Below are 19,314 nucleotides of genomic sequence, written 5' to 3'. Positions count from 1 at the left end.
CCAATGTCCGTCCGCGTCCATCCGTGCGCACACCACCACCAAGCGAAAATCGAGCGAAATTCGATTTGAGCCGTGAGTTGCAGTTTCATTTAGCGAATCTTCAAGGTGCAACTCACGGCTCAAATCGAATGACGGTAGAGGCGCAAATCGGATGTCACTCAGGGCGCAACTTGGATGTCGTTTCGAGTCCCCGTACTCCGCACCCTCGCCATCATCCACGGTGTGGAGATGCTGCCAATTTTTTGTGAGGATACCTTTGTTGGCAGCCGGGTTGGGTTGATCGGCCCTGTGAGGTTTAAATCAGCTGAATACAGTTGCACAAGCGTTGCCAGCGGTTGCTTGACACAAGACAGTTATGCGAGATGATTCTGTGAAGCAGGTTTTTCGGCGGATGTCGTAATTGGCCTCGAGGACATACCGTGGCGCCACCTACGAGTGACGTCACTTGTAGGACGCCGAATCATGTTGTCGTCTGCTACAACACATTTCCCGTGTGTATGCGGAAGCGTGTTTTCTTGTTGTGGCCACCGTCTCGCCCCCTCCTTGTGGATTTGATGCAAATTACCAAAAAAGTTGTCTGTAAACCAAATAATCCAGGCCAGCAATCAGCGACTCGCTTGTTCCCGGCGATACCGCCGCGACCCACAGCTCTTACATACGCAGCCAGCTAACGCCAAGGACGATGCAGCTGATGCGGAGAAAAGTATGCTGTAAATTCATTATGAAATACTTGTGACGGTACATCTGTGTGCAAGGAAACACCTTGTAACAGCGACGGAAACGCGTCGCTCACTTATGATCTCACCGCGCGAACTGCTCGTATTGCCTGGTAAATGCATGAATGACTACGTGAGAACGGTGATCAGATGGCTTCGCCGCACATGCTTAAAAGTATTGTTATGGTCTGCAGTTTGGCTTAATCAGTGCCTATTTCCCCTACGATGTTTTTATAGTCATGCCCGGATTTGATTAACGATCACTGCCGTAGCCTGTGCTTGCACGGCTGATGTTTACATTTGGCGACAACTTGTCCGCAATGTATGAACGGTATGAACGCGAGTTTTTAACGCTTTCGAGTGGGTTTTTACAAGGCTATATTTAGTTTTCATTAGGGGCTCGGCGTGGTCATTTATAATTGCAGCGTGCTTTGTATGTTTACAGTAAGCCGGCCTTTCTCAAGCATCAGTTTCGAAACTCACGACTGCTCACAGAAGGCGAGGCTGCGTACGAGGCGAAACACTTCGTTAATGATTTCGAGTAATGGGAGATTTAGAATAGGAGAACCGAGCGTTGGGGGCCCCCAAGGAGCTAGAGGAACCCAAATGCAACACGCGCGTGCGCGACGGGAGGGCCTTCCCCAACAGCTTGCAGCCGGCTTCGGATGCACGTAATCGGCTGTTGGGAACTTTAGGCTTGGCGTCGCAGCAGATATTTCATCGCCGTTAGAGTTGCGAGTGACAGTCCATAACAGAACGTTTCACCGCGCTGGGAACTCTGTGCGCGCGATGATTTCCGTTGAAGCGATCGACGATCAAGAATCGGCCTCGGCCGATTCTTGCCCGCAAGCATAGCCATCCTTCGACCGCTCGCCGCACCGTGCGTGAACGAGCCGGCGCTGCCGGGACCGGCCTACGCGGCCGGTCGGCGTAAATCGCGGCAGATATTTGAGCATCGCTTTGGAAACCACAGCTGATGACACTACCTATCAGAATTTTTCATCACACTAACATCCACTTTCACCAATCTGGAACTTATTTTTCACAACTTGTGTGGTTCTAAAAAGCGGCGGCAAGTTGTTGCTGCCGCGACCTGCATCGGTTCGAGCCGCACCGTCGACCGTGCGCGCAGGCACGGCGGGTGCGTGTGCTTCTGCGAGCAGTTAACGCTTTACGATTTCCTGCTTTATACATTTCTTGCAAACAAGGGAAATCTAGAAACTTAACTCGGCGATCGTCGTAGTCCACATTGTTGATCGGGGAAACAGGCCGCTGCTTACGCTTCGGTCGCATACGTAATACACCACCACGCTCATGGTGTTTGCGGATAATCACCACAGTTGAACGGTTATAAAGTCCCCATGAGGCCGAACTGCGCTTGACGCACTGAGAATTAACTTCAAACGAAGGAAATTAACACGAAAATACTTTTACAGCGCGCTTCCAAAGCGAAGTGTCACGCGCGGCGAGCCAACTACGCAGCAAGATAGGAACGGTGATCCTACAAGTGACGTCAAAACGATCGCAGCGCCGGCCTCTCCAGTGGTGGGCCTCGCGGCCAATACAGGAAATAAAGTTGTCTCCTACTCATAGTAAAAGTGGCATTTTCTTGCAACCAGCCGACACGCTACTTGCATCGGGATAAAGGATTGGCAGATGGCCTCAGATGGCAGATGGCTTTCCTCAAACAGAAATTAGTTTACTCGCCTTGAACTCAAATAAATCCTTACCCCTCAATTGAAACATGTTCTAGTCGCGAATCTGTCCTCAACGTCAATTGCACAGCGCACACCTTATTTAAACCTCACTTTAAACTCGAACTTTCCTAAACGTGAGGCTAATACAACTTGTATCTGGCAATCTCAGGTTAGTTCGACGCTTTTTTCTGGAAGCCTTGCGGCTGGTGAAACTTTTACTTCACACTGTTAGCATTAAGTTTTAATGATTATCAAGACGCCGCAGTTATAATTAGGGGGAAGAAGTGGCCTTGGGCTGGGCATTTAGTACGGAGAGCTGACAACAGGTCGACCATTCCAGAAGTAGGGCGAAACCATTCGCTTGATGGAGTGATGAACTTAGAATATTTAGAGGCCAAGAATAGACCAGGGCACAGCTATAAGGGGGAAGCGCTTCCACCTTTCAACAAAGGACAAGGAGACCAACCCAGAATGATAGCGCAACTAAACACTGATTCATTTACACACATTTCAAACAAATAAACGCTGCTTGTATCGAAAGAATTTGAAAGACGTGTGATTACCACCGTACATGGGATTCGTGAACCGCATGCTCAGTTGTCAAGACAGGAACTCTACCTGTCTCTTACAATAAGCTCACAGATGGTGCGCTGAAGTAGTTTCCTTCTTTTCCGGACACCGCGCTGAACACCTTCAATATCTCGCGCTGTCGCTTATCATCTGACCTTAGTAAAACGTACGTTTTTTTAATTATCTCGGCGTGCATACACATCTACCACAATGTGTTGAAAAGTTGCTGGGCGCATTTATCAACGTGCTCGCGTACTTGTGCGCCCTGAGCATTTCATTGAGGCAGCCAGCATGTCTCGCCGATTCATGACTGTCCACAGGTGAGGGGTATCATGTAACCAACCGATTGTTTACACTTTACGACAGTTTTAAAAGACAGGGTTTAAAGAAAAGTGTTCCCAAACAGAACAATTCGATGGTACATCAGCTAGCAGTGGGTAGGCTAGGAAGGTAAATATACAATATTCAAAACGCATTGAACATTCAAGTGCGTTACAATACCGCGACATTACCCACAATAATAATCGTGGCGCCCTATCATTATTATCGTCCATGTTCTCGGCAGTGACGATGATGAGTGGGAGCTCAGCCGCTGCGATGCTAATGGAACAATATTCTGGGGCATATCACCCCAAACTGTTCTACTAAAATCGAGTCTAGGTCGATCAAATATTAAAAGCACGTCTATAAAACGGAGATAGCAAGATGCCCACCTTTCAGCTAAGGCACAGATGAAGCTTCAAATCGAAGTACTACTTGAGTAATTGTCCCCCATTTCCTTAGCAGAGATTAAGTTCTTTAGTGAAGGGTACGACGGCACCGAAGAATCCGGCGAGAAAAAGGTGTCAGGCTCGATTTGAGAACAACCCTAGACTGCTTTATTCCACCGGGCGCCATCGACATAGCTTAGGCCACAGGCCCCTCGTGCCAGATAGCCCAAAACTCTGATATTGGAAAACACTGATACTACAAACGCAGTTAGTGTATTCGGGTATATTACCTTCAATGCACCTGCAAAGACTGCCAGGGCCCTACGAAACGCTTCGATGACAAGTGTAGGGTTCGTACACGAGGTGAAACAGTGGGGGCATTTTTTAAACCTTAACTGGTGCAGATTAGTGCAGTGTCGTGCAGACCAGTGCAGAGTGCTACTGGGGATATCAATTATATAAAAAAAAAATGAACATATGCTGCACTGCTTGCACCAGTGCATCCAGTTCAGGTAAAACATTGACTGACTTTATACGCACGACGTCGTGTAGTCTGGCGGGAGCCATTATACGCACGACGCGACTATAGCGCCAACGCGGCAGTTGCTGAAAACTGAAAGCGCCCTCATATAACGGGTTGGCGGGTTCCCTAAGCCCCTTCGCGGCTTCGACGGAGGCCAACGTAAAAACGTTGACGGAGGCGGCATGACATTCGAAGTTGGGGCACGATTTAGTTGCTTTAGCGATTTCGATCCCGCCATTGAGAATTTCAGCTCCGGAACACCTCCTTTTTCGTAGTGAAAGCTACAAAAACAGTGGTCGTCGTCCATTCGCGGCTAAGTGTACGACTTGAACGACTGCAAAAGAAACTGAAGTACACAAACGCGACAACAGACTCTGACATCACGATAACAGAATCGGACAATAGACTAGGAAATCGCCGTGAGTTATTATTTTCCGAACGATCGGTGCAGTTTGTTGTTGAGTGTCGCGGTTGGTCGCGTGACTGTTATGTTACACACTGATACTCTACGCATGCCGTTTTGTTTTAACGTCCGGAATAAAGTGCTTCTTTCTGTTTCTTGCGTATCGGCGTCATATCGTCGAGGGGGGTCAGGCTCGCGAACCCTTCGCACATGAAGGAAGTTCCTTCGCGACGTATACATAAACCAAGCAGTTCTTGGAACGTTCAGTGCACATTTGGTTTCTAACTTTTAGTGTACGTCAATGGCTAATGCCCAAAGCAAACATGAAAGCTGTTATCATTGCTCCACACATGTGAATGTGCTTGAAATGAAATGTCGTGGGTATTCATTTCGAAATGGTGAAAATTGGCTTGCATGTGGCCACTGAAATTCGTTTAAGAATAAAATGAATTGGGGGTGCATCTGACTTCGTTTTTTAATAATTTGTTGCAACTGAATTTGAACCTGTAACTTTCTTAATGCGCATGAGTAGAACAATTTGCCGCATTGTTTAAGCTATCGGTCAACGTAATCCTCCATATACGTGATAATTCTAAATGTAGGACAGGTGCTTCCACCCCGCAGTATTAATTCGGAGGCTGGTTAAGAGCACCGCCATCCGTTAGGGTTCGATGCGATCGCAACCCGAGCGCTTCTCAACTGCATTGACTATGCAGATTTTAAGCCGAGATAAAAAATGCGTGAAAATTATAACCTAGGTTATTTTTACGTAGCTGAACGTTATTCAAGAGCCCCAAATTTCCCATCGGTCGGTCTGTCAAGGACGTAATGTGACACAGAGCATGTTAAATAAGTCGATCGCATAGCTGCAATCGTAGGTGAAATAAATGCATTATCCGTTTCTATGTCGTGCTTTGTATCCATAACATCAGCTGCGATTTTTTTTATTGCGATACGGAGCGCAAAAGCTAATCGAAAACCCATTTGGAGGAGCGTTGTACGGTTGTCATTTGAACCATCGGCTTCGCGACCCATGATGCGACGGAAAAGGGCGATAGAGACGCTTGGAAACAGCGCGGCGCCGGTTGCTTTGGCTGCCGCGTTGGCGCGTCACTCACGTCGTGCGTATAGTGGCTTCCGCCAGACCACACGACGTCGTGCGTATAAAGTCAGTCAAAACAAAATGCCTCTAGTGTGCCGCGTCATGTGCTGAAACGGGCGAAGAAGAAGGCGTAGAAGAAGCACGTTCCAGTAGAGGTGCACGCGTCCTTGCCTTGCCCTGCACATCCACAGAATCCCGCTGTTACCGAGGACATGGAAGAGACAAGCACCACGAGTGCAGGGTGCACCGAGAGCACCGCCACCCTCGACCGCGCAACCACCGCCACAAGCGCTGCTTCTCCCGACCCGGACACGTCTGGCGTCGACGCCATCGATGGTAAGCCGATCCTCGCACGCTACGTGAAATCACGAGTCTACCGCGGCCGTGCGGATTTGTTGACCAAGGAACAATTTGAATACTCATTATCTAGGCTAGTTGAATAAGTTTAAAACGGCCTAAAGGACCGAATAAATCTTTTTTTCTTATTCTCAGGGTATTCATCATTTACACTTGCCTCTACTGTGACGATTGCATGTGTTCACATACGAATTTTTCTTTGCTTTTCTGATTAAAGTCGACGTGTTTTCGCGTAAAACAGCTTTTCGTGGGGTACTAAAAAACTGTGGTTGTTTCCTCTGTCATCGGAATCGGCAAAACACGAATGCAAAATGCGCAGTGAAATCTGCAGTTAAAATAGCATGATTTGAGGGTCGGCGGATGTCTTGTGGGTGCGCTTGGCGAGCGACGTCCTGCTGGCGGATCTCTTCGGCAAACGTGTACTGGCGTCATTTCCGTGACGGATATGATGTCAGTGTAATCTTGGTGTATCCCGGCGTAATACACTTTCGCGTCAAAATATAAAACCCAGAAAACGAGCAACCCTAAGTATAACGTACTCTTTAGCACTAAAGGTTGCTTCCCCGCAAGAAGACCCTCTGTGCAGGGTTGCACCCTTTACAGGCCGCTTGCTTCGTTGTACTGGTGTCATTTCCGTGACTGATATGACGTCAGTGGAATCTTTGTGTGTCCCGAAATAAGACACCTTCGTGTTAAAAATGATTACAAATTAAACAAAATTGATGGAAGAATAATTTTTTGCCTCCCTCCCTCGCGAACTTGAACCATGGTTCGGAACGATGCTCATGCCTTGCTCCAGGTTTAGATGTCCGCAACACAGCGTTTCTCGCACACCCCTGGTAAGCTGCGCCAACCATGCTTGAAGCTGTAATAGTCTTACACCCCTGTCACGCCGGTACACGGCGAAAAAAATGTCATTTGATAGTGGTAACGGTGACGCTTAGGAAGCTCGCAAACTTGCAAAATTATAGGTAAAGTGGGTTTAGAATTTCTTCATGCACAATAGTTTTTTTAAAACCAAGCAAGTAATTCTTTCTTTTAATTAAACAGAGGAAAATCACCGTTTTAGATAACATAAGTACACATCACAAGCCGAGAGAACACCGCGCGAAATCCGTATCACGGTAGCAGTTGAATTTATGTGGTAAGTACTTGTTTGTCTTTCTTAAAAAAACAATATAAGGGGAAAATATAAAATTACTGTTAGTTTTTACAAACAGTATTCTTTGGTTTATTACCGAACTTTCTCGTTTAGTGACGCACCACTGGTGTCGGTGCTACTCATTTTACCGCTGAATGAGCTCCCGAACCTCAGTTGGCCGCTAAATACCATTCGCCTCGAATGTCAGTCGGTATTCTCGTGTAGCGCCGAACTGAAGGCATTTAGAGCAAGTGACAGTTGCTCTAAATGTCATTATATCTGCCGTGTGACAGGGTCATTGGGACCATGATTGGTTGCTTTAGCAGCGGCGCCGGCTACATTCACTCCTTTTGTTGTTCACCTGTATCGCCATTTTCATCGCCGGAGTTCTCATTTCTCTTTTGCTGCTCTCCACTGCCTTCACACTCTATTTTGCAAACGGGTTCAAGTGGGGATGAGAGTCGAGGGACCCATTGAGACGGCGCGTGACGGGGGCCTCGGCTCAGGCAGGTCGGGGTCGTCAGGCGTGACGGGGGCCTCGGCTCAACCGCACTTCGACTTTACGTTTCCCTGGCAACGTCGGCAGCGGTGCGAAGGCATGCGCCCCCGCGACCCCGCGCTCTCATGTTCTCTGTTATTCAGACGCTCTGTGGATGTATTGACGGCGTATATTCGTTTAAGGAATTGCTGAACATGTTCTTCTGATTAGTTGATTATGTAATATTCTGCTGTGAGTCTTTACGGTCTTTTCTCTTTTTTTCGTGGTATTGTGGATTTTCAAGCCAGTGTGTACATTCTGTGCTGTTTCTAAAACTAACAGGTAATGATGTGTTGCTTACCAAGTGTTTGATATTTAGCTCGTTATAACAATGTATTTTAGTCTTGTGTTAGTTCATAGTGGTTATATTGCCGCGATCCTTACAATGGTTTGTTTGTATGAGTTGTGTTTTACCGCCCGGCCGCTCCCGGCTGTGTTATCTGTGTGCCAACTGAAGCGTGCGTTCTATTCTTTCTTATTATGCCGCGCAGGTTATGTCATTTGAAAGTGAGAGTGGGTGATCTCCATTGTTCTCGATGTAATTCGATGGTTCGAGAAACAATCACGTCGAAAGATAAATGCTCAACGAGCAGACGCCGCGGCATTCGATTAACCGACACTCGCCTGCGCACGCCACTTTATTGACTGCTGCGTCGCCGCCTCTGTCTTCTTGTTAGGCGAGCAGAAGTGCGCTCCAAAAAACTTGTTTTTCTTTCAAGACAGCGGCGTCATCTTTTGCTACGTGACAATATGGCTTCTTTTTTTTTGTAGAGAAAATTGGCTCTCATTTATCATCTCTTTGCTCTGAATGTTATTAAAGAATTATAATATGTAACCTACGAAAGATGTACGGGCCTTTTGTAGCCCTCACTGTTTGCCATGCGGGGGGCATGGACACATTCAAGCCACATTATGGCGTTTTGTTCATGCCCACAAACACCACAGATGTTGAAGTAAAATCTAATTGAATTGAAATGAGTATTTTGCTGACATGCCCCATCTATTTCTCACGTAACAGACGTGTAAACTGGGCATTCGAAACAACACATTTACGACGCCTTATGCATTTCATCACTTATCCGCAGACGGGCGTTCTTGGTGCCTGAAGTTGCTGTACCCGGGCGTCTTCTACATGATCCTGAGCGTACTCGTGATTGCCCTGGTGATCTTCGAGTACAAGACTTCGGGTGAGCATTCCAAGGACTCCTAAGCGGGAAGTCTCGCTTGTACGGTTTCTATACAAAGAACTAAGAGAAAACTGCACTTCGCAAACTTGCCAAATTGACCCATAAGTTGCAAACATTTTTTGACATGATTATCAAGATAATTTGTCATATATGCATATAGATGGAGGCTTTATGTTATCGGGTGGATAAAAGTACGGGAAGTTATTTGTGAACGCGTCAAACTTGTCATTTAAACAGGAACCACGCAGTGCAAGTTGAAAGCACTTCACGGGGTTGGTTCGGCCAAAAATGACTTTCACACTTTTACATCCCCGTGCGCTTCCCTAGAGTCCTGTCCACGAAAGAATAAAAAAAAAGATAGGTAGAAAAACTAGCAGAGACCAGATGAGATGCAGAGACACGAGAAGAATTTGGGGAAGGAAAGAAGTAAAGTTTTCTTCTTGCGTTCTTACTTTGAACAGGCGTGCGCCGAATGTTCAACTCTGAAGATATCACATCCGAGGTGGTGGCCCCTGCGGTACTGCGGGGTAAGTTATTAATTGCCAAGTTTCTGCCCTTCTACCGAATACATTGAAGGGTGGTTCGTTGAAGCTACGTGTCAAATGAGTCATGGGCCGGAATCTGAAAATCGGGACGGAGACAGACGCAAGAGGAAGTATTCTGCCTAGTTAAGGTGTGGTTGAGACAAGATGCCTGGCAGAGTTCTCTTAGAGTTACCTCGCCGACTTGTGTTGGTGAGTGTATGATGTCACGAAACACACAAGACGACAACCCGGTCATACTTCGACCTTCTAGATCGGTTTTCTTCTCCGCATTTCTCCTATAAGTAGTGTTGCAGCAAGAATTCATAATCGGATGCTTTGTTTGTAAAGACACTAGTTTTTCTAGCGATGACTCCACTTCCCTGCGCGGAAACAGCGGTTTTTTGGGTGTCCACTACAGACAGTATGGACGCAGCCGTACAGCTGTACGAAGTGCTAGTTGAAGGGACCTTAGGACGTATGTTCTACTGAAAACAACCTTCACACTTTAGAGGCACCGTGTGCTTTTCTAGTGCCTTCACTTCGAAGAAAAAAAAGAAGGGGGACAAGGAAGCGTCTTCTTGTTTTCTCCCTTTTATCGTGAGTTCATCCAATGCGCTGCCCTTCAAGATGCTCCCGATTTGTTATATAGACATTTTGGCTATTATTTTTTTAATGACCTCCAGGAAATGGTATTCTCATCTTGTCGATGTTTTGTGTGCTTTTGTGAAGTATTGTGAATCTTCGAAAGTGTGTAAACGTTTTCTTTGGTTTATTCTTGTAATGGTATTTTGCTAGGCTTAAGTGTAAACTTGAATTTTTGTGAATGTGCTTGTTGCTGAGCCTTGTAGTGGTTTCTTGGGCTCCGTCAAGCTGCTTATGCAGCTTTTACCCCTGAAAACCACCCAGTTCTATCTGGAAATAAAAATTTATTTGATGTAATTTGATTTTATTTGATACTCGAGCGTTTCCTACAAGAGTAAGAAACCTCCTTATCACAGAAGGGCCATGTTTAATCTACATTGGTTCTTCCACCAGGTGGCGCCGCTATCGATGCAACGGTGACGTCAGGTGGCGACGGAAACTATTTGGCATCGGCAAGCCCTGCACCGGCGGCTGTCACCGAGGTTCACAGCGCTGAGGCTACCACCGTCGCAGCGGGCAAGGTTGCCACCAGCGCGGCCCGCAGAGGCGGTCTGATGAGACGGTTCTTTCGTCCCCTGGTTGGCCCCGATGAACTTGCTCCCAAAACAAGCGCCCCGCGGTGGCGGCCACCCGGTATGCGTTCCACACCTTCAGTGGTAGAAAAGAAAAAAGCTTTGTAAGGTAACCTCGCTCTTTCGCTTAAGGCTCATGTGACAGCAACGGTCTGGTATTTCCCGTATACTGACTTTGAAAACAGCCAGAAAATATTACATGTTTTCTATTTGCGCGTGAAACCCAGTGCTTTACGAGGAAGGCAAAAATACGTTCGCTATGGATGGACCAGAACCACAGGGTGACTACACCGACACTTGTTGCCAGGTGCGCTGCCGGACAGCTAGGCACTTCCGCTTAGCCCCTTGGAGGTGCATAAACTCCACAATTTTTCTTCGTTGGAGGGAACCTATTCAGAACGGTCTTATGCATTTAACTTACAGGGGCTTCGTAAGGCCATATGATATTTGTGGCATACATCCGGGATAAGTAAACGTAACTTGTTTTTAATCAGCAGATGATATCAAGGTTTCAACTGCTCAAGAAAATACACGGGACGAAAGCGAAGGACAGACAGGACCACAGTGCAGAGTAACAACTGATGCTGTTAGTCTGCGTTAACGCTTGGTTATGGTTAACAACAGTCGTTGTTAGTTTATCTGACTCGGCTCTTAGTCTGCGCTGTGGTCCTGTCTGTTCTCCGCTTTCTTGCAGTGTCTTTCCTTGCGTGGTAAGAATCTCGATGTCTAAGCATCAACTAAAGCCCAGCAACATACTCTAAGGCAGCTAACCACTGAAAACTAATGAATAAGTTCTCTCTCACTAAAGTCGCCTAATTAACCCGGTTAATCTCGTGCTCGCCGCACGGCTTCCGCGTTCGTGGGCGCTGCAGCGTCGTGCCTCAACGTGAGCCTGGCGACGTGCGAGTACGAGTCGTACCACGAGCGGGCCTTCTACGTGGTCGAGTCCTCGGTGGGCGGCTTCTTCTGCGCCGAGTGGGTGCAGCACACGCACTGCCCCATCAACGAGCACCGCTTCAGCATCTACAGCCACTGCGACGCCAAGTGCAGAGGTGAGCACCGCCCACTACATGGCAAATGGAATAGGAGGTCCAAGTAGGGGGAATGGCTGAGTAGGAACGGGAATGGGGATCAATACAGGGAAAACAATACAAGCGGTTAACTGGTGAAATCTCCATGGGTACTGTGACTGGGTTTTAGGGGCGAAGCACCTTAGGACCTCGCTTTGTCCGTGGCTTGTCCCTTGGTGTCCGTGAACATAGTGTTGCGCATGCGCGGGAAGCATTGGATTGGATTGGATTGGGCTGCATTAAATTGAATTATATCGGATTGGATTGGATGCCGTGGCTTGTCCCTTGGCGTCCGTGAACACAGTGTTGCGCATGCGCGGGAAGCATTGAGTTGGATTGGATTGGACTGCATTAAATTGAATTGTATCGGATTGGATTGGATTCCATGGCTTGTTCCTTGGCGTCCGTGAACACAGTGTTGCGCATGCGCGAGGAGCACTGGATTGGATTGGACTGCATTAAATTGAATTGTATCGGATTGGATTGGATTCCGTGGCTTGGCGTCCGTGAACACAGTGTTGCGCGTGCGCGAGAAGCACTGGATTGGATTGGATTGCATTAAATTGAATTGTATTGGATTGGATTGGAATTGTATATACTGTATTGTGTATACAACTGTATATTGTATATACGCGTTGTCACTCATTTACATGCGAGAAAGGGCAATGCCACGGGTGATTTACGGTAAGAATGATCCCCAGTGCTTCGCCCACTCGTCATGATTCACTTCGTGGAGATGCGTGAATTTTTTAGAGCGGAGATCTAAAGCACCCGCTCCTGTGGTTTCATGTCGCCGTCGTAACCAAGCGATCGAAGAGGACACCAAAGATAGGCGAGATAGAGCGAACAGGAAGGCGGTCGAGGAAAGTGTGGCGCAACTGTGAGGGGGAGGGCGGTATGCCGAGGCGGCGCGGGACATGCTCCCCGGCGGCGACGAGCTACGAGAACGCCAGAGTATGCGCGATGTCGTGTGTTCGCTGATGAGGCAATCCCTTCGTGAGATGTGGCAGGTATGCACCGTCACCGAGAAGGCAGCAGTTGGCGTTGCGCTCAAATTTCGCATCAGGGAGTATTTTAATCGTCAGCCAATTTTTTAGATGCAGAGCGTCTGATTCATTCGCCTTGTCCCTCCGGCGTCGTCGTCGTCGGTGGCGGCGTTATCCACCCCTCCCCCATTCTCCTCGCCGCGCCAGCTGCGCTCTCCGCCGCTCACCCCCTCTCCTCTCCGATAGCGAACACTCTCTCGCAAGGGGCATTGGAATGGATTGGATTCGATTGGATTGGCTTGGCTTGGCTTGGCTTGGCTTGGCTTGGCTTGGCTTGGCTTGGATTGGATTTGGATTGGATTGGATTAAAGTGGATTGTGTTGGATTGTGTTGCGTCATTGCCGCGGCACGTTGCGTCATAGCCGCGGCAGACGCGCTGTGGCCGGCGCATGTGCAGTAATCTCTCTTCCGCGGTTTCCTCTCCTTCGGGCGCGCTGCGCATATAACCGGTGTGCCGTTCTCCGGCGAAGCAACATCCACGCTTGGCTCAAACCCCTAGAGTCCACGCCGCTTTACAAGTACGCCAACGTCGTCATCGACTGGGACCGGCTTACGCAGTCCCCTCAACGTTATGCGCGCTATAAAACGCGGTCCCTTCGCCGCTCCGCCTATGCTTCGCATCTACACAGGGGTTCCCGCGAGGGGAGGTGGGAGTTTTTTCCCTAAAGGTTCAGTCTTTGAGGTCGTAGCGAAGGATACAATGCAGACCCAGCATTAGAAGTACCCGTGCGGGGCCACTCCTGAGGGAAGAAAGCGCTATTTCATGAAGTGTGTCCGGATCCAGTTGGTGGGGGTCTACGTGGGAATGGTTTCTATAGTAAGAGGGTGCGGCAAATTTCGATAAGAGGGGATAGTATACAGAACAGGTTTAGGTGAGATGGGGGAGTGTGACAGATGTACAGGCATTATAATAAGGGAGACGTGGACGGAGGTAGGTTGTGAACCATTTGCTTGATGCTTCTGGTGTGTGGGCTGCGTCGGCGAATAGTTTATTGAGTAATATCTCACGGGATCGAGGAAGTGGAGGTAGGGCCGCGAAGTGGAAGAGGCTGGAAAAACGGTCGCAAATGTTTTTCTCTTGCTGAGCATTAGAGATCTATTCAGCTGCGCATGCGCACCGCAGTCTTCGCCCGGGCCTTAACGAGGGTTACAAGAAAATCTCTACACCGACCTTACAGCGAGCTGTACTGAGAGCAGAAATATGTTTTCCTTCTCTCCGAGCTTTGCTTCTCTGCGAGCAGGGGGTTGAAGCACGAGAATTTTGAAAATACACGCCTTCTGGTGGAAGGCACATGCGCATGATCCACAGGACAAGGAAGCGGGAAGCGAAGATAAGCTCCAGATCATTGCGCCGTGAGCACACCGCACCGATAACGTTTCTCGACAAGCACGTACAGCACTGTGCGTAACACTCACCCATAACAGCGTCTCTCGTGCACGCAGGTGAATCAGCACAGAAGTGCGACGCGCCCAAGTTCCGGCTGTGTACGACGGAGGACAAACTGTACCAGTTCTACTACAGCGAGGGTTCCTGCCACGCTCTCGACAGCGACGAGATGGGGTGCCTCGTAGGCCGGAACCGATTCGAGACCAAGGAAGCCTGCAACGAGGCCTGCGGCGGTGAGGCTGTACCAACAGATTCTGTATGGTCACAACTGGGTCGTGAGCATTTCCCAAGGGTTATGTGCTGGAGGGGCGAATTGGGTGTACTCGAAACTGGTTAGCGTAAAAAAAAATGCGGCCGGGTAAAGGGTTATTGGGGGAATACTTATACATAAGATTATTTCATTGAATATTGAGAGATACAAAACTATGGGCGAAGGAATCTTAACCCCAATCAAGCGCGAGATGTGGGATTGAGCAGGTGATGTGATGGGAGCGACGGGCAACCGGTGGACCAACCGTTTAGTGAGGTAGATACCGAGACGGCAGATGTCGAGAGACAAAGAACTGATTGTGGGACAAAATACAAAAATTTAGTAGCACAGAATGGAGTAGTAAGGCCCGTGAAAGGAGAGGTTGGGCATCTTTGGGATAGGCTTTTGTCATGCATGCCATGACAACGAATGGGCTGTGGATTATTATGATTGAAAAAAAATTCTTGAAATTTCCGGAAAAGAAATAAGCTGAATTTTCTTGTCGACCATTGTTGGTTACAGAATTTAATCTCGCTTTTCAATCCTGCTTGAAGAACCATTCAGGCAGCACACAACTTCGAACTATTCGACGGGCTGGGAAGCTTTTACCTTGCTGCAATTTCGTTCGACTGGAAACGATGATGTCGTTACCCAAGGACTGTGTTTGAAGGGGGTGGATTCCACCGTTGCTGGGCCGTAGCATAACTTGGTAAAAGGCCTAGAAGTACTTGTGGTAGCAAAGAAAAGGGATGAAGCATGCAGTGTATAAGTGTATTCTTGGCGTCTTGGCGTTTTTTAGCGTGAGGTACACTGGCCGAGGTTGAGCAGTTTCGCGTGGCTATCGGAGAGCCGTGCTGCGGATTCGCCAGGAGCAGTGACGTCACACCGCGCATAAAACGTTGCTCGGTGCCCGGCGTCTCACACACCCCACGCGCCCAGTGTCTTCGCCAACCTCCGTTGTGCACGTGGCGGCCCGGTTCACTTGATGATCATGCGAGGGGTGGCCGGGTGTGGAACCGATGGCTCGTGCGTCGCAGCAACACCGGCGTGCGTATGTGGAACCAGCTGAGCTCTGGGGCGATGGGAGACGCTGCGCTGGAGCCGGAAATATACATGTGTCACATAATGCGTATACGGCGTGTGTGTCATTGAAGCAGCAGTAAGCATGATAATCAAGCTAATGCTGGACAACCGGGGAAGTAAGAATAACGTATATCCTTGCATAGATGAGCTAAGCCACTCCTAATGTTTGCCAACGGAGATGAAACCGTTGGAGGTGACAGGTATACAGCTTTGCTGTAGAAGTCTCGTGTCTTTGAAGCGCGAACCGTTCTGGAGCGAGGCGCTGGAAAACTATTGTCCCGGTGTGTCCTTTTGGTACGCGTTGCGTTCTTGCGTGAGACGTGAAACGAGTGTCCCGGTGTTTTAGTGCCTTGCCTACATGAAACGAAGACGACGACAGAAGGCGCCGAAAGCCCGAGCCCCTAAGAGGCTTCGCACCTAAAATGGGGAATCAGTACACTGACTCGGCGCTGTTGTCACTTTATCGGGAGTGTGAAATCTCAAATCTCTAATCAAACCATGTAAAACATAGCACAAATTTTAGGCATGAAATATACCTATGCCGCGTTTCGGCGAAGCCATACACTTTGTTCTTGTTTAGGTCGATGAAAGGACTCGAATTGGAAGACTTGAGGTCGCCTGAACACCCTCACTGTCTCGTGAGAAAACGACGGGCTCGATTTAGTTTGCAATGGTGAAGGCTTGGATGAGTTGGTGCATAAGTACAAAGAGGGGAACAGCGCAACACGGACGAAACACACAAAAACTGTGATTGATTCCTCTGTCATAGGAATCGGTTAAACGCGAAAGTGAAATGTGCAGTGAACTCTGCAGCTGAGCATGATTTGCGGGTGGGCGGCTGTTTTGTGGGTGTGCCCGGCGAGCGACGGCCTCCTGGCGGGTCGCTTCGGCAAAGGTTACTGGCGTCATTTCCGTGACGCATATGACGTCAGTGAAATATTGGGGTATCGCGGCATAAAACACTTCTGTGTTGAAATATAAAACCCGAAAACGAACAACTCTAAGCATAGCGTACTCTTTAGAACTAAAGGTTGCTTTCCTGTAGGAAGACCCTGTGCGCAGGGGTGCACCCTTTACAGGCCACTTGCTTCGTTGTACAGGCGTCACTTCTGTGACAGATATGACGTCAGCGAAATCTTCGTGTATCTGGGAATAAAACACTTTCGTGTTAAAAAGTAAGAACCACGACCGCTCTACAGCGCTCGTGGTTATCTCTTTTTTCATCTTGTGTTTCTTATGTGTTGCGCTGTTCCTCTCTTCGATTTTGTTGCAATTCTTCCGCATCCAAAAGCTGCTGCGAGACTCAAAGAAATGGCGCAGCGTCACCTGAGCTTGATTCCACCATGTCTTGATCCAGAATAGCGCTCCTTCGCTTCTGTGGCAACGCTGAGGGAAGCTGTGAGGGCAACCTGACTAGCGCCTCTCACCTCTCTATTTAGAGCGAAAGCTCTACTACACTACACCCTTCAAGGTCATTCATCGCGTCGTTAAAAATGACGTTCAACCACCAGTGCGCAAGCTGCGCCTTTCTTTCTTATCGGTTCACTCGCTCGAAGCCTCGCCAGTGCTGTACCACGTGACTCGGCGAGGGCGAAAGGGCTGCTTCGCCTGCGCTTGATCGGTCAGCGCCACCTGGAACGTCCGTGCGTTCGCCTCAGCGCAAGTAAAACACGTCACTTGGCGAGGGTTTAGCAGCCGCTTCGACGCCGCTTGGCCCCTCCGTCTCGTCATAGACCGCGCCGTCTGGGCGGTCTGCGCGTGACATTCAGTGGAAGGGAATGGCTTAATCCAATCAACCAGTAGATATAACTAGACTGCAGGCTGCGAAATCTCAAGCAAGTCCAAACTTTTACGAAACACGGTGCACATAAATGTTTGCTTTCCCTCGTGATAACTAAGTTGAGATGTGTTCGACCTCAGCCAGTCTTTTCATTTGTAGTCATTTCCCCCACACTTCCCCAACAAAGTGGACTTGGAAAAGGACTCTACTGGACTTTAGCGGAGCCACAGCGCTTCAGTTCAGTTTTGTAGAAGCTGCTGATGGGAAGCTACCGGGCATGTTTATACCCTCCTGCGTCCGACCCGAAAACTCTCCGTACGAAGGTTTCACTCCAATCACGTGCTCAAATAAATAAGGCCTCTTCCTGAAGTGTCGAATGAAACGGAATGATTGTTTCAAAGCATCATTTTCCTAGTCGCTGGTGATCTTCATGAATAGAATGCTCAGGCGGCACATGACCGCGATATTCCGTTTCAAGGTGGGCACAAGGCCGGCGCTTCCGCTGCGGTGCAGAAGGTTAATTAGACATGTTAATATGTCGCGTCCTACGTTTAAACCGACCTAAAATATGCCAAAACACTTTGATATACTAAAAGAATGCGCATAATTCAGGTAAGACAAGGTTTTACAATAAAAAAATCCCTGGTCCTGGAAAAAAAAATTGGCCGCGCATCGGCTCACTTTGTTGCAAATGTCATTGAAAGACGATAGCTGTCTGGCGCCCCTGCCAAGTAAATGTCTCCCTTCTCTTTCCCGCCCACCGCTCAAGCTGTTTCTCTCCCGTCTCGCTCCGCCAAAGCACGCTAGCGCTTTGCTCAAGTAAATTAATGTTTACCACGTTCAACTGCTCCACGCAGAATGCCTCGACGCGAGCTCTGTACAACGGCGAAGACTCGTGAATCGAGGTTCCCTACTCCACGTGCATTCCAGGTGGAGCGGGAAAACTATTTAGTGGAACCTTTCGTTACTGTTGCCATTTGACGTCTTAAAATGCCGTTAGGGAAATCTCGGGTGACCGCTCTTGTATTTTTCTGTACGTATTTTCTGTACGTAAAACTGGCGCCACGATGCAATAAATCATTTGGTTGTTAGCATAGACTTTCTTGCTAATATTTACTAGAGGGAAATCTGTCGCCACTGTCTGGGGGAGCCGCGCTTCAGCGAGCGTGCAGTCATGTACCCGGCAGGCACGTTCCACTTGTCCTTGGCACGGCTCATGACCAGGCTGAAAAGTTGGCTCTGGCAGCACAAAAACAGCAAGATTACCGTAGATGGTTCATGAAATTTGTTTTGTTATAAAATTGAGCATCTAAAAAGATAAATTTTGTCAGTAGTTGTTTAGAAGCTTCATGTACGATGAACAAGAAAAAAATGTTACCCTTTTTTGTTGATTTTGGCTTCGAGACAAAAAAGAAGCCGTACTGCTAGCTAAGCCAAGTAGGCGAGGAACGTCGCTAGTGGCAATGGCGTCGCCTACGGCGGCCCGCGACTGCAGCGGCAGATTTCCCTCTAGCATATATTATAGTGTGAAACTCTATGGTTGTAAGTAAGCGCTTGTGTTTGTCTCGTCTCCCCTTCGTCTTGTTCATTGCGCTGCCCTCTACTCTCAAATTCTGAAGGGAATCGGTGTGCAGCGCTCCTAGAGATACATGTCGTCATATGGAGGAATTTTATTAAATGACCTAAGGCCTTCCTACTTTGAAATCAGGTATCTTACATTGCCCCCCAAAATACATTTCACCAGCAATAAGTTTGGGCGTAGTAGTGAAGCCTGCTTGAAAGGTTCTTGGTTAATAGCAGAGCGGCTCAGGCTTTTATCCGACCATTCCGACTTGGGAGCTTTTGCAAAATTTTTGTCGTGCGTTCTGAAACAAGCGTGATCGCGCGCATGCGCAGATCTGGACATCATGCAGAGTCGCTGCCGAGAGGAGTGGGGCGTGGGCGCGTGCGCGTTCGACCACCTCCGCTACCTGTACTACTACAACGCCGAGAACCAGGCCTGCGAGATGTTCAACT

The sequence above is a fragment of the Haemaphysalis longicornis genome, unplaced genomic scaffold (genome assembly GCF_048455015.1).
Source record: "Haemaphysalis longicornis isolate Haplotype H1 unplaced genomic scaffold, Haemaphysalis longicornis Haplotype H1 scaffold_8, whole genome shotgun sequence".
In the NCBI taxonomy this organism is placed as follows: domain Eukaryota; kingdom Metazoa; phylum Arthropoda; class Arachnida; order Ixodida; family Ixodidae; genus Haemaphysalis; species Haemaphysalis longicornis.
This window is presented reverse-complemented; position numbering follows the sequence as displayed.